This window comes from Macaca nemestrina, chromosome 16, assembly GCF_043159975.1.
Source record: "Macaca nemestrina isolate mMacNem1 chromosome 16, mMacNem.hap1, whole genome shotgun sequence".
NCBI classification, from domain to species: domain Eukaryota; kingdom Metazoa; phylum Chordata; class Mammalia; order Primates; family Cercopithecidae; genus Macaca; species Macaca nemestrina.
The window spans coordinates 7,555,491-7,569,137 of record NC_092140.1 but is presented as its reverse complement, the minus strand read 5'-3'; the positions used below and the strand labels follow the sequence as shown (position 1 = coordinate 7,569,137).

At 41.3% G+C, this 13,647-nt stretch overlaps 1 long non-coding RNA gene across 1 annotated transcript in view; it reads right to left on the bottom strand.

Moving 5' to 3' along the window:
• Positions 1-8,354, bottom strand: part of LOC105485335 (uncharacterized) — a 37,362-nt gene extending 29,008 nt beyond the window's left edge. The window contains exon 1 of the long non-coding RNA XR_989497.3: positions 8,234-8,354. This is a non-coding gene — a long non-coding RNA (uncharacterized lncRNA). The remainder of the gene's footprint in view (positions 1-8,233) is intronic.
• Positions 8,355-13,647: the final 5,293 nt, after the last annotated feature.

Here is a 13,647-nt window from a genome sequence, read left to right as displayed (position 1 = left end):
AACAACAGCTTTTCTCAGCTCAAAGCAAAAATTATAAAGTAAAAGGTAAATGTACACATAGAAAGAGAAAAACATAACTATTGTACACAAAGATATGTAATACATAGACATATAATATTATAAATAGAAAATTAATACCTACATCAGAAAATAAGTAAACTTTAAGAAGTAAAAGAAAAAACTAAATAAATATTTATAGCCTATATGACAATAGGTAAATCTCCTTGATACGATGACATTTTCTTCTCAGTCAACAAGGAAAGGTATCAGATTCATTTTTAATTGGGCAAGGAGTGTTAGGATTCATTTCGCGGAGGACACAAGACGAGTGGCCATTAATCATTGGAAACGCTGACCAAACTCACAAATAATTAAATTCAGATAACAATAAAACATCATTTTTCAACTATCAAATTGGTAGTGGTCAAAAGGTTAATAATACCCGATATTGGCAAGAACATGGGAAAACAAGTTCTGTCATGTGCTGTGAGTGGGAGTGTAAAATTGGGCTAATTTTTTGGAAGGAAAAATGGAAACATCTATTAAAATGTTTAATATTCATATTCTTTAACAATTTCACATCTAAGAACTTTTCCACACACAAATATGCAAAGAAATGTGAATGATAACATTTTTTTGCCTCATGGTTTATAATGATGAAAAAATTAGGAACTGATAGCTGCGCCCAGTGGCTCACACCTGTAATCCTAGCATTTTGGGAGGCCTAGGCGGGGCCGATCCCCTGAGGTCAGGAGTTCAAGACTAGCCTGGACAACACGGTCAAATCCTGTCTCTACTAAAAACACAAAAATTAACTGGGTGTGGTGACCCACGCCTGTAATCCCAGCTACTCGGGAGGCTGAGACAGGAGAATCGCTTGAACTCTGGAGGTGCCGTGAGCCGAGATCACACCACTGCACTCCAGCTTGGGCAACAAAGTGAGACTCCATCTCAAAAAAAAAAAAAAAAAAAAGCACCAATTAAAGTTTTATCAACGAAGAAAAATTAAAATTAAATATGTTGACATGGAAAGACATTCAAGACATTATTATTATTAAGTCTACAAAAGATAGTTGCCAAACTAGATATATGATACTATTTTTCTTAAGAAACTATTTATATGCCTAGGTATATATGTCCATGCAGCATACATGCACACATATCTGAAGGAAAATTCATCACTCTTTACAGTGATGACTTCTGAATATGAAAAGTATGAGGAAATTTCAGGAGGAGCTGAGGCATAGAAATAGGCAGTGTGAACTGGAAGAACCAATCCAGGATGGTAAAAACAGTTAGAGGCACCAACCTAGTATAAGTAAATAAAAACAAAAAATAAGAGACCTAAGTAACAGCGTGCCGTCTCCTCTCCCTGTACCACCCCAGCCCTCACCACATGCCACCCCTTCTCCGTGCAGCCCTATCCTGGCCTTCCCTGAAAGGCTTCCCTGTAGATCTCTGTTGGCTTCAGTCAATGGGGCACTGGCAGGGAACTGAACAGCAAGAAGAGAGGGGTCAGGGTCTTTCTTCCCTTCTTCCTTACTGTCTTAGCGCTGTGTCTTGTAAAAATCAGGTTCAGTAAGGAAAGATTTTATTCTAAAGAAGTATTGCGGGGTGGGGAGACTATCGCACTGGGAGAAATCTCTGATGATAACGTCAGAAAGCTCTGATGATAACATCCGCCAAGTATCACCGGAGTTGGGCAAAAGGAGATTTTCTTGTATAGGGAGGAGGAAACAAGGCTAGGAAAAAACAAGCACGGGAGAGTGGGATGAAGGGGTGACGTGACGGGCAGTGACTCACAGATGCTCTCCTCCAAGGCCAGCCTTGTCCCTGGAGGGGCTGAAGACTGGCTCAGACAGAGGGTGGGCCAATGTTCAGGTACCTGGGGGAAGGGAAAAGCTTAACCAAAGTTTGATTAACAAACGTTTTATTCTCATTGATCAGTGAGGACAAGTAGTTCGGCTAATCATTTATGAGGCCAACAATGGGAATTTGGGGGGTCTGTGTCTGGCCTTGTCACAGGCAAACAAGGTGGTGGCTGGGGCAGGAGGGACTCCCTTGATTCTTATCTAGGTCATGCGGGGAAGGGTAGTTCCTTGCAGTAAGCAGTTTCCCAGAATGCGAAGGGTAGAAGATTTCTTAACGTTTCCTGTTTTCCAGAATCCCAGGGCTTGGGTAAAGTTCAAGTTTGTCAGCCTCCAGCAATGTGGGCCTTTCTCTGCAACTACAGAAGGCTTAGGGCTGTCCTCAGGCTTCCTGCTGTGACCATTTCCTCACCCGCCTCCTCAGCCCTAGAGCTCAGGACGCCACCCGCTATTGATGGTCTCTGGGGATCTCAACATCCTCTGTTGGTTCCTTAACTCACACTCCTACCACCTGCTCTCAGTTTAAATGATTAAAGCCTCATCATCAGTTCTGAGCTCAACTCTATGTCCTGCTGTGGCCCTGGTGGCTTGTAACAATCAGTTAAAAAATTAATGTTACTCTTCATTTTGTGACATCAAGTTTCTTTTTAAGGCAGCCACAGGTTACCAGCTAAATAAGGTAGATGTCGAGGTGCCAATACAGCAAAGAGACTGAACCTGAAGTTAGCTTGTTTCATTTATTCTGGAAAATCACCAAAACGTATATCACGGTTAATACATTGTCAAAGGGTCCTAATCTTGTTCTGCTTGAAGACAATACCTAAGTTTGATTTTATCATTGTCAAAAAGCTTTTATGAGGCACCGATAGGAGACACTAACTTGGAAACATCGGGCCAGGAAGGCCTTGAGTCTCTTAGTCCAGGGATCCCAGGGTTTTGTTGCGGTGGTGGTGGTTCAACATGGCACCTGCTGCCCCACTGCAGGCCCAAGCTGAGCTGAGAGAAGGAAGAAACTTGGGCCACACTGCACTGCTTACTATGCTTCCCTCTGCCCGCTTTCTCTCCTGGCAAACAGGAAGAGATCTTTCTTTTATTTCTCTTACATCCTGCCTTCTTCTTGTCTCCAGATAAGCTTTCATGGCTTTTCTAAACAGCAAAGGGAGTGTTCTATCAAGCAGGGTCTCCAAGCCCAGTTGTTAACATGGCAAAAGTGGAAATAAATGAATATGGAAAATCCATTCTTAAGACAATAGCTGACTTTACCAGGCTATTGTTTTGCCAAACAGTTCAATTTTAGACTCAAGAGCTGAGTATCTTCTTAGCCTTTCCCTCTGCAGCCGTTTGGTGGCTAATGTCAGTTGCCACCTGAGCAGAAGATATTTTGGGTGAGATGAACTCAGGTCCTATATTCACTAGGGCAATAGTGAGAGGAGAGCTGTTAAATGATTTGTTATATATCCCACATCACAGCACAGCCTCTTAATTAAAACACCCAGGCAGCGATTGCAGTGCGAGCCTTCGGGAGCACAGGGGCACTTCACTCACCACATGGAGACTTGTGAGATGCAAAAAGCCAGAAGCCCATCCCCACGTGGAAGGAGGTGCACCTTTTGCTGTAACCCGTCAAGCTGTGGAGGTGAAGGACTCATGCACAATGGAACTACAATCCTATTTACATAGCCATCAATTACACTTACAGAACTATTCCAGATAAGGTTTGTGTGGCATTTTTGTATTGACACAGCAGTCATAAACCAACAAGAATTATCAATACTTAGTAGATATGAAAACAGTTAAACAACAAAGCCCCCAGAAACCTAGCATTATATTGCAAGATCCTTCAGGAAGCTTGACTGTGAGACACATTTGTGGGCTCTGACTACAGCCTCAGAGGCGCAGTGCAGACTGTATTCAAAATCCCTCTTGGAAAGCTTTTGCACTCAAAGGGAGCCCAAGAGTAACACTTCTCCGCTGATCTATGTGTAGTTTAGGCAGCAGAGACTAGGAACATAAATAATAGCAATGGAAATTCAGCTTATTAAGTTTTACAGTTGTGGCAAAGAGTTTCTGAGTCTTAGACTGGAGTTTCACAAATGAAAACAAGGCAGAAAATATTGTCTCCATTGACACAAAGAAGAAAGCAGTCTGCCAGAAAACAGAGAAGCATGTGCCAGGGGTACTGTTTGTCCAAGCACTTGCTTGAAACTCATTTGATGCTAAACAGTGGTCAAATGACAACATCCAATTCCAAAACTTACTGCTGCCCAAAGTACCCCCAATACGTGACCTTCCCAAGCCTCTCTTGTTAGAAACCAAGAGCTATTTTATCAAGTTGAATTCATCAAAAAAATTTTATCGGGTTCATTTTGAGTGACACCCTTTCAGTTCTGCAAATATAATGAAGCAGAACCAAAAAACGGTATTGTGTGAATTGTTAGGGTCAGGAACTGTGGATCTGTAGGCAACCTTACCATCAGAACAGCAGCTTCCCAGTGGTTCTCCTTGGCAGAGGTTGGATGTGGAAACATAACACACAGGACCCATCATCTTACTTAAGCTGCAAGGCATTCTGGTTGTCTAATGCAGTAAACAAACCACTGAAAAATAGTTGGTCAGGGTTCAAGACCAGCCTTGGCAACATAGCAAGACCCTGTCTCTAGAAAAAAAAAAATTATCTGGGCATGATGGTGTGCACCTGAAATCTCAACTACTCGGGAGGCTGAAGCAGGTGGATTGCTTGAGACCAAGGGTTCAAGGTAACAGTGAACTATGATCATACCACTGCACTCCCAGGCAACAGAGTAAGACCCTGTCTCAAAAAACAAAAAGAAGTAAAATAGTTACTAAAACAATAATTTTAGTTTGCTTTTCAATCTAAGGGTTGACTGGGCTCAGCCAGGTAGTTCCTGAATTCTTGCTCCAGGTCTTCTAACTACAGTCAAAACAGTCAGAAGATGCCTGGGGCTTCTTCACTCACACCACTGACAGAAAACTCAAACAGCCAGGGACTGGCTCTCCCTCTCAGGCATGTGCTCTGCTCGCCTGAAGCCCTCAGGGGTGTAAGCCTTCCTCCTACGTGAGTGTCCCCAGACAATCTGGCAGATGCTTCAGGTTCTTTTCTAACCTGCCTTCTGGGAGTCAAGGGCATCACTTCCACCAAACTCTATCATGGGAGGCGTTAAAAAGCCCACTCAGTTTCAAGGAAGGATTCTTAGCTGCCACCCCATGGTGGCAGGCATTTCAGAAAATGTACAGACCTGTTTTTAAACCATCTCATAGGGGGTTGACACCACTACTATTGTCTTTGTGAAAACCCATGAGAAACAGAACAACACTGCATAGTCTAGAAGGAAAGATATTTTTCAAACACCAAGATGGGGGTTCTTGAAAGCCAGGCACCAATAGAAGTGCCTCAAAACCAAAAAGAGAGCAGGAATCCACATCAGGACACAATCCCAGCCCATCCTATCTGACAGCTGCTTCAGAACCCAAGTGATGAGAAGTTTCTAGTTTAATACAAGATTCATAGGGCAATTATGCCATAAATTATGGATAATTTTCTTCAAGTATTTGCACATGATTTCGCTCTTAAAAACCTCTATGTATTTCTGTATAATTCAACTCAGAGCATGAATTAAATTCTTCTCAACTCATCCTTTTTTCTTATAAACCTCAACTTTAAAAAACCTCATTTGATATTACAGTAAAAAGTTAGTTCAACTTCCATCACCGTTCTAGGATCCATATTAAAAATACAAAGTAGAACCATAGAGAATGGGTTTAATTTGGGACTGTCTCCATTAGTAAATGTCACCTCCTTTACCGGCACATAGAATTTCAAGGAGGAAGAAACTCAATCAAACCTATGTATACATATTTTTAAAAGGTTATAATGAGTATCCAAGGCATCAACACTACCATGAAGTCATTAATTTCTTTCAGCTATCTAATGTCAGCTATTACCTTCAAAAGATTCAGATCTATAAATAACTCCAAAATGGAGAAAACTGAATTATAATTTACAGCTGTACTATTATTACTGTATAATTAGAAATTGGGTAAAACAATTGCCCTTAACCAACTTTTGAATAAATCAATCAGAGGGATTTGATAACTGTAGACACTTATTTCATGTAAAACTAGGATTAATAATTAAAGATTGACAAAAACTTATGTAAAAGGTTGAGGCTAGGTGAATGTTTTTCATTACAAGATAATTTTTTGCTATATTAAACAATTAACTTGTCCAATGCATCCATTAACCATTACTGTCTAATTTTATAAGTGGAAGAAGAAAAGTATTTATATGTCTTAACATCTACCTGGCCAGAGAATGTCATTCTTTCAGCAAAGATTAAAATGTATTTGATTTCTGGTCTCATATTAGACCATATCTTAATACAAATGCATGAAGAGCATATCATTTGAAAATTGTTCTGATGTGTTGAACTTAATGATCTAATCACACTTTTGTCATTATGATGAAGAACTAACACTTGTCAGGTAATAGAATTAAATTTAAATAGAAATGCTCATATATTTAATAGCTAATTTGGAAGAATAAGCTTTTTAAATTCAAAATTCACTTAACAAAAAACTATTGAGTAATTAAGTTCATGATTGCACTTTAATCTGAGAAACACGTGAGAGTTTGAAACATTGAAAGTGTTAGGAGTACATACTCAAAAATGCCATCTGTTCTAATACAACTGCCCACTCTTTGGTTGGTTTCAATCCTAATTTTTCTCCTATTTCATAGTATTTTGTAATCCCCTCTTTTCTTAGGGACACATGTGTGCAGCTCCTGGTTTCACTGTAGGAGCTTTGTCTCATTCGCCTCATGCAATTTGTCACATATTAAGTCAGCCCACAGTCACCTCCTTCCTCATCCAATATGAGAGGCAGAGATTATTAATATGCTGGGTCTATCTGCTTCATAGTATGGGATAGAAGTCCATGGAAAGTAATGCTCTGTTATGCCTCCGTATCACAAAGGCTCACAGCTAAGGTAAGATGGGGGCTAGCGGAAGCGGTTGTGTAATGGAGCTGACTCACACCAGTGGCTCACAAGAGCTGGCTGCTAGACTCTCAGGAATCCTGTAAGCTGGCTGTTAAGGTACTGCTAGCTTAAAATAGGTCACGATGGGAACATTTACACCACGAAAATCAGCAAACCCTACAAACCAGAGCTTTTATGGCGGGGAGGACAGGGAAATTCATTGCTGAACATTGACCAGCACACCACTCTGTTGAAGAAAAGAGTGTTTACTATATGATATGCTACTTTCATAAAAAGATAATTGTACTTAATTCTCACAGCAAAGCTACAAAATAGGCATTATCATTACCTGCTTTTTCAGAGAAGAAAACTGAGGCTCAGAAAAGTAACTTGCTGGAATTTGAACCACATCCAAAGGGTTTTAAAATCTAAAGCGGTCGTCTTTTTTACCTCACTAACCTCTCCCGTCTGCTTGTTTCTTTCCCGTAGGATTTTAGGATTGGGTGATATCTTAAATGTTCTCTAGTCCTGTCAGCTTGTCGCTGAGATCTGCAGTATAATAAACCCCTAAAATGATTGTCCTGCCAATGTCTGAACACTTCCAGTGTCAGGAAGCTCACGACCTCAGACCATTCCGTTTGAAGGCTCTTACTCTTAGGAAACGCTTTCTTATTTTGAATGGAAAACGCCATTTTTGCCTTCAACTGTCGGTTCTTGTTCTCCCCACAGAAAATTTGAGAATGGTAAAAGCTTTTTAGGTTTCTATGAACTTAGCATGCCAGGAGACCTAGAAAATGGAGGGGAAATCAATGCATTTGTCTCCGTTTTGCCTTTTTTTTAATTTACATGCATCCATCCACCCATCCTGCAAGCATTTGTTGATCAGCTTATCAGTGATCTCTGCTGGACTACATGTTGGATGCTTAAAGATGAGTGCAATAGTTGCTGACCTTAAGAAGCTCAGCTGCTAGACCCTCGCCACTCAAAGTGCGGTCCTCAGACGAGCAGCACGTCACCATTTCCTTGGAAATGCAGAAGCCTAGATTCCTCTCAGAACCCAGAACTACCAAATCAAAGTCTGTACTTTAACAGGGTCCCACACAGGATTCCTTTGCCCCCTACGTGTTGAGAAGTCGTAGTCTCAACTGAAATGAATATTTTACTTCTCTACAGCAATGCACTTCCATTATTCACCATAGTTTATGTTTTAATGAAATATTTTCCTTAGTATCTATGAAGCACCCACAGAGCTCTTTGGAGATGCTGGTCTTTATCTATATAGTTCTTTCTGTTTTAAAGGGTTTTTATCAAAGGTAACAAAGTTGTGTCAAAAATGTTTCATCTAGCTGGGCACGGCGGCTCATACCTGTAGTCCCAGCACTTTGGGAGGCTGAGGCAGGCAGATCACTTGAGGTCAGGAGCTCAAGACCAGTTTGGCCAACATGGTGAAACCCCGTCTCTACTAAAAATACAAAAATTAACGGGGCATGGTGGCGGGCACTGGTAATCCCAGCTATTCAGGAGACTGATGCAGGATAATTGCTTGAACCTCGGAGGTGGAGTTTGCAGTGAGCCAAGATCACCCCACTGCACTCCAGCCTGGGAGACAAAGCAAGACTCTGTCAAAAAAAAAAAAAAAAGAAAGAAAGAGACAGAGAGAGAGAGAGAGAGAGAGAGAGAAAGAAAATTTCATCTTAAGCTGATTTTCAGAGTTCACACACACTTTTTAATGACTATAATAAAAGCCCCCAAATTGCCATGATTTCAATATATTATGCATGAGTCATGTCATAGTTTTATAGCTGTATTTGGTTGCATGTTTCTGTTTCTCTGCCGTCTGTATTCAGAGTTCACACATTCAGTTTTTCTTTGAGAAAGTCCTGCAGGGAAGGACACTGCAGACAGAGAAGGTCCATTCTTCATCATAGATAATATCAGCATTTGCTTAAGGGTACCACAGCAAGATCCGTCCAGATTCAAGAGAGATCTATTTTCTTTTCCTCTTCTTCTGAGTTACTGGACATATTTATCTCCTCTTTGAAGAAATGGCCTTTGACCTAGGAGCTCATCCCTTAACAGGTCGGAAGTCTTTTCAGTCTACACTTAATCCCAAAACAAGAAAAGAGAAATGAAAAAGCAACCACAATACATACACATTGCAAAGCAAGACAGGGTTTGAGGTGGTATTTTAATCATGGAGCCTATGGGGATATTTTAAATGTATAGGTTGGATTGAAAACTTAAAACATCAAAGTTCTCATCCCTTGGTGTATACACACTGCTGTTATAACAAAGTACATCTGCTTCCAAACCTCTACAACATACATATGTGATATGTACCAATAATACTAACAATATACCACTGCACTTTCTTCCAAGATATTTTTGTTGCCAGAGTACACTATTTTTTCTCTGATACACAGTAATTTAATTACTCCCAAAAAGTGAGAACAATATTACAACACAACATTTATCACAAAGAATCCTCAGAAAACAAGTAATTCTAAATGGCTAGAGTTTTAGCCCTATTTATATCCCAAACAACTTTTTTGTTTTTATTCTCTTCATGATATAGTTTGGATCTGTGTCCCCTCCCAAATCTCATGCATAATTATAATCCCGTGTTGGTGGTGGGGCCTCATGGGAAGTGACTGGATCATAGAGGTGGTTTCTCCTGAATGGCCTAGCATCATCCCCCCGGTACTGACCTCGCCATAATGAGTGGGTTCTCATGAGATCTCATTCCTCTCTGCCTCCTGCTCTCACTGTGTGATGTACCTGATCCCCCTTCACCTTCCACCATGATTGTAAACTTCCTGAGGCCTCCCTAGAAACCAAGTGGAGACCAGTACTATGCTTTCTATAAAGCTGAAGGACCATGAGCCAAGTAAAGCTATTTTCTGGGTATTTCTTGATAGCAGTGCAAGAACAGACTAACATAGAAAATTGGTACTGAGGAGTGAGGCATTGCTGTAAAGATACCTGAAAGTGTGGAAGCAACTTTGGAACTGGGCAATGGACAGAGGTTGGAAGAATTTGGAGGGCTCAGAAGAAGACAGAAAGATGAGGAAAAGTTTGGAACTTCCTGGAGACTGATTAAATGGTCTTGACCAAAATAATGATAGTGATATGAACAATGAAGTCCAGGCTGATAAGATTTTAGATGGAAATGAGAAACTGGTTGGGAACCAGAGCAAAACCACACATATTATACCTTAGCAAAGAGCTTGGTTGGATTGTGTCCCTTCCTTAGGAATATGTGAAAGATTAAACTTGAGAGTGATGACCTAGTGTATCTAGCAGGAGAAATTTCTAAGCAGCAAAGTGTTCAAGATGTGACATGGCTGCTTCTAACAACCTATGCTCAGATGTGGGAGCAAAGAAATAAGTCAGAACTTGTATTTAAAAGGGAAGTAGTGTGTAAAAGTTTGGAAAATTTGCAGCCTGGCATGTGGTAGAAAAGAAAAGCCCATTTTCAGGAGAAGAATTCAACTACTTGCTAGAGAAATTTGCATAAGCAAACAGAAGGCAAGTGTTGTTAGCCAAGACAATGGGTAAAAGGCCTCAAAACCATTTCAGAGATTTCCCAGACAGCCCCTCCCATCACAGGCCTGGAGGCCTAGGAGGACAGAGTGGTTTCATGGGCCAGGCCCAGGGCCCCACTGCCCTGTGCAGTTTTGGGACCCTGCTCCCTGCATCTCTGGTTGCTCTGGATCTAACTGTAGCTCAAAGGGGCCCAGATATAGTCTTGGCTGCTGCTTCAGAGGGTGCAAGCTGTAAATTAGGTGGTTTCTGTGTGATGTTAAGCCTGCAGGTGCACAGAGTGCAAGAGTGAATAAGACTTGGGAGGCTCTGCTTGTTTTTCAGAGTATGTATGGAAAAGCCTGGGTGACTAAGCAGAAGGCTGCTGCACTAGTGGAGCCCTCATGGAGAACCTCTACTAGAGTAGTGCAGAGGGGAAATGTGGCCCCACACAGAATCCCCACTCGGGCACTGTCTAGTGGAGCTGTGAGAATCGGGCCATCATCCTCCAGACCCCAGAATGGTAGATCCACTACCAGCTTTCACCTGCACATGGAAAAGCTTGAGGTATTCAACTACAACCTGTGAGAGTGGCTGCAGGGGCTGAACATCGCAAAGCCACAGGGGCAGAGCTGCCCAAGGCCTTGGGAATCCACCAACACTATCATGACCCAGGGCAGCAGTTTACCCTGTATGTGGGACATGAGTCAAAGGAGATTTTTTTGGAGCTTTGCAATTTAATAACTGCCCTGCTGGGTTTTGGACTGACATTGGGCCTGTAGCCCCTTTCTTTTGGCCAATTTCTCCTTTTGGGAATAGTAATGTTTACCCAATTCTTGTACCTCCATTGTCTCTTGAAAGTAACTAAGATTTTTTTTTTTTTTAAATTTTACAGGCTCATAGGTGGAAGGGACTTACCTTGTCTCAGATGAGATTTTAGACTTTGAACTTTCAAGTTAATTCTAGAATGAGCTAAAACTTTGGGGGATTATTGGGAAGGCATCACTATTTTCAAATGTGAGAAGGACATGACATTTGGGAGGGGCCCGAGGTGGAATTATATAGTTTGGATATGTGTCTCCACCCAAATTTCATATTGAAATTTAATCCCCAATATTAGAGGTGGGACCTGCTGGGAGGTGATTGGATCTTGGGGGCCATTTCTTATTAATGGTTCAGCACCATCCCCCTTGGTACTGTCCTAACAATAGTGAATGAGTTCTCTTCAGATCTGGTTATTTAAAAGCACCTCCCCACTTGTTCTCTTGCTCCCCCATCTACCATGATTTTAAGCTTCCTGAGCCCTCCCCAGAAGCCAAGCAGATGAAGAGCACCATGTTTCCTGTACAGCCTGCAGAACTCTGAGCCAATTAAACCTCTTTTCTTTATAAAATACCCAGTCTTAAACATTTCTTTATAGCAATGCAAGAATGGCCTGATACACCTGGTGTCTCTTCCTCTCCTCATAAGGACACCAGTCATGGGGGGTCCACCCTAATGGCTTCATTTTAATGTAATCGCATTTGTGAAGACCTTATCTCCAAATAGGGTTTCACTCTGGGATGCTGGGGTTAGGACTTCAACATATGGATTTGGGGGAACACAGTTTAGCTCATAACCTTACGTGTCAGGCACTCCCAGATGCTTCACCAGTAGTAACTAGTTTACCCTCCCAATGACCTTTTGAGTCAGATGCAGTGTGCCTCAGATCTTAGAGAAAAAGGAGCTGAGAGGCCCAGAGAGGCTCAGAAACCAGCACCAAGTCACAAAACTAAATAGCAATTGGCAGGGCCGGATGTCAGCCCTGGTACTGCAGCTCTCAATCTCAGTGCTATGCTGACCTTGCCTTTTATTCGGAGCCTCAGCACATTGATAAATGATCATGCTGGGTTAGTGCTGAGAACGACTTGCTCCTATATTAGATGACTCCAGAATGCTACGCTTTTTGTGGCCTCCTGCCAGTTTTTATTGTTTTCCTATCTCCTCCCTCAATATAGCTCACTCTCGTATTGTCCATACGGGAGCCGGTCCACGGCTGTGCTGGAGCCAACCTCTTGGGCTCCTGAATGCCCATTGCGTGCCTCTTCCAATGCCCCACATTCACCACTTGCCTGAAATGCATCATGGTAGATGGTGGGAGGAGTTACACAATGGAAACTGGCAAAGACTATGAATCAGAACTTCTTTTGTTACTTTTTGAGGAGTCAGTTTTTCAGCACATCATTTTCTATGCCCGGCACCTTTTCACCTTCCTCTTGAAATTTACCCACAAAAAATATGATCTCTAAGAGATTCATATGATGAATTCTTATCTTAAAAGTGCATTTACTTTAATGAGCAAACTTTGCAACAACTTCTTTTTTCTCTTTAGAGATTTTTTTCTTACATCATCTGTTATCAAAATATACAAATATTCATGATGCTGATGATCAAATTTTACACTATTTGTTTATTCAATCCTGTGCCTAATAGCATTATAGCCAAGAAAACCAAAATGCCACTAACATTAGTTTTTCATATAAAAATTTACATGTTACACAGATGCATTTCCATTAGTGCAAAAACATGGGAAATGTAAAATTCAATAAATAATTTTCACTTACTGTTAAATTACATGGCAGAATACCTACATCTATAGTACTAAGTCAATGATCGTAGGAAGAATTTTATTTTATTTATTTATTTATTTATTTTACAGACGAGGTCTTGCTCTGTTGTCCAGGCTGAAGCACAGTGGCTTGATCTCGGCTCACTACAACCTCCATCTCCCAGGCTTAAGTTATTCTCCTCCTCAACCTCCCAAGTAGCCGGGATTACAGGTGCCTGCCACCACACCCGGCTCATTTTTTGTATTTTTAGTAAAGACAGGGCTTCACCATGTTGGCCAGGCTGGTCGCAAACTCCTGACCTCAAGTGACCTGCCTACCTTGGCCTCCCAAGGATTATAGATGTGAGCCACCACACCCAGCCCATAGTAAAAATTGATACAAATTTTATATCACAAATTATAAGCATAGTGACCATCTTCCTTCAGTCTTTTATTATATATATTGGCTCCTCTATTAATAAGCTGTGGTTGGCATTCTTTTGAGTAAATATGCATTACTAGAGAAATAAATAATACCTGCCATATAGGAACCTCAACGGTCCCTTTTAGTATTCATGGGCTATGGTTTTTATCTCTTTTTTTAGATCTAGAGTCCCTCTTTATCTTCCTATCACAGGAAGTCCTTGCTCCTCTCCCACCTCACGTTTCCT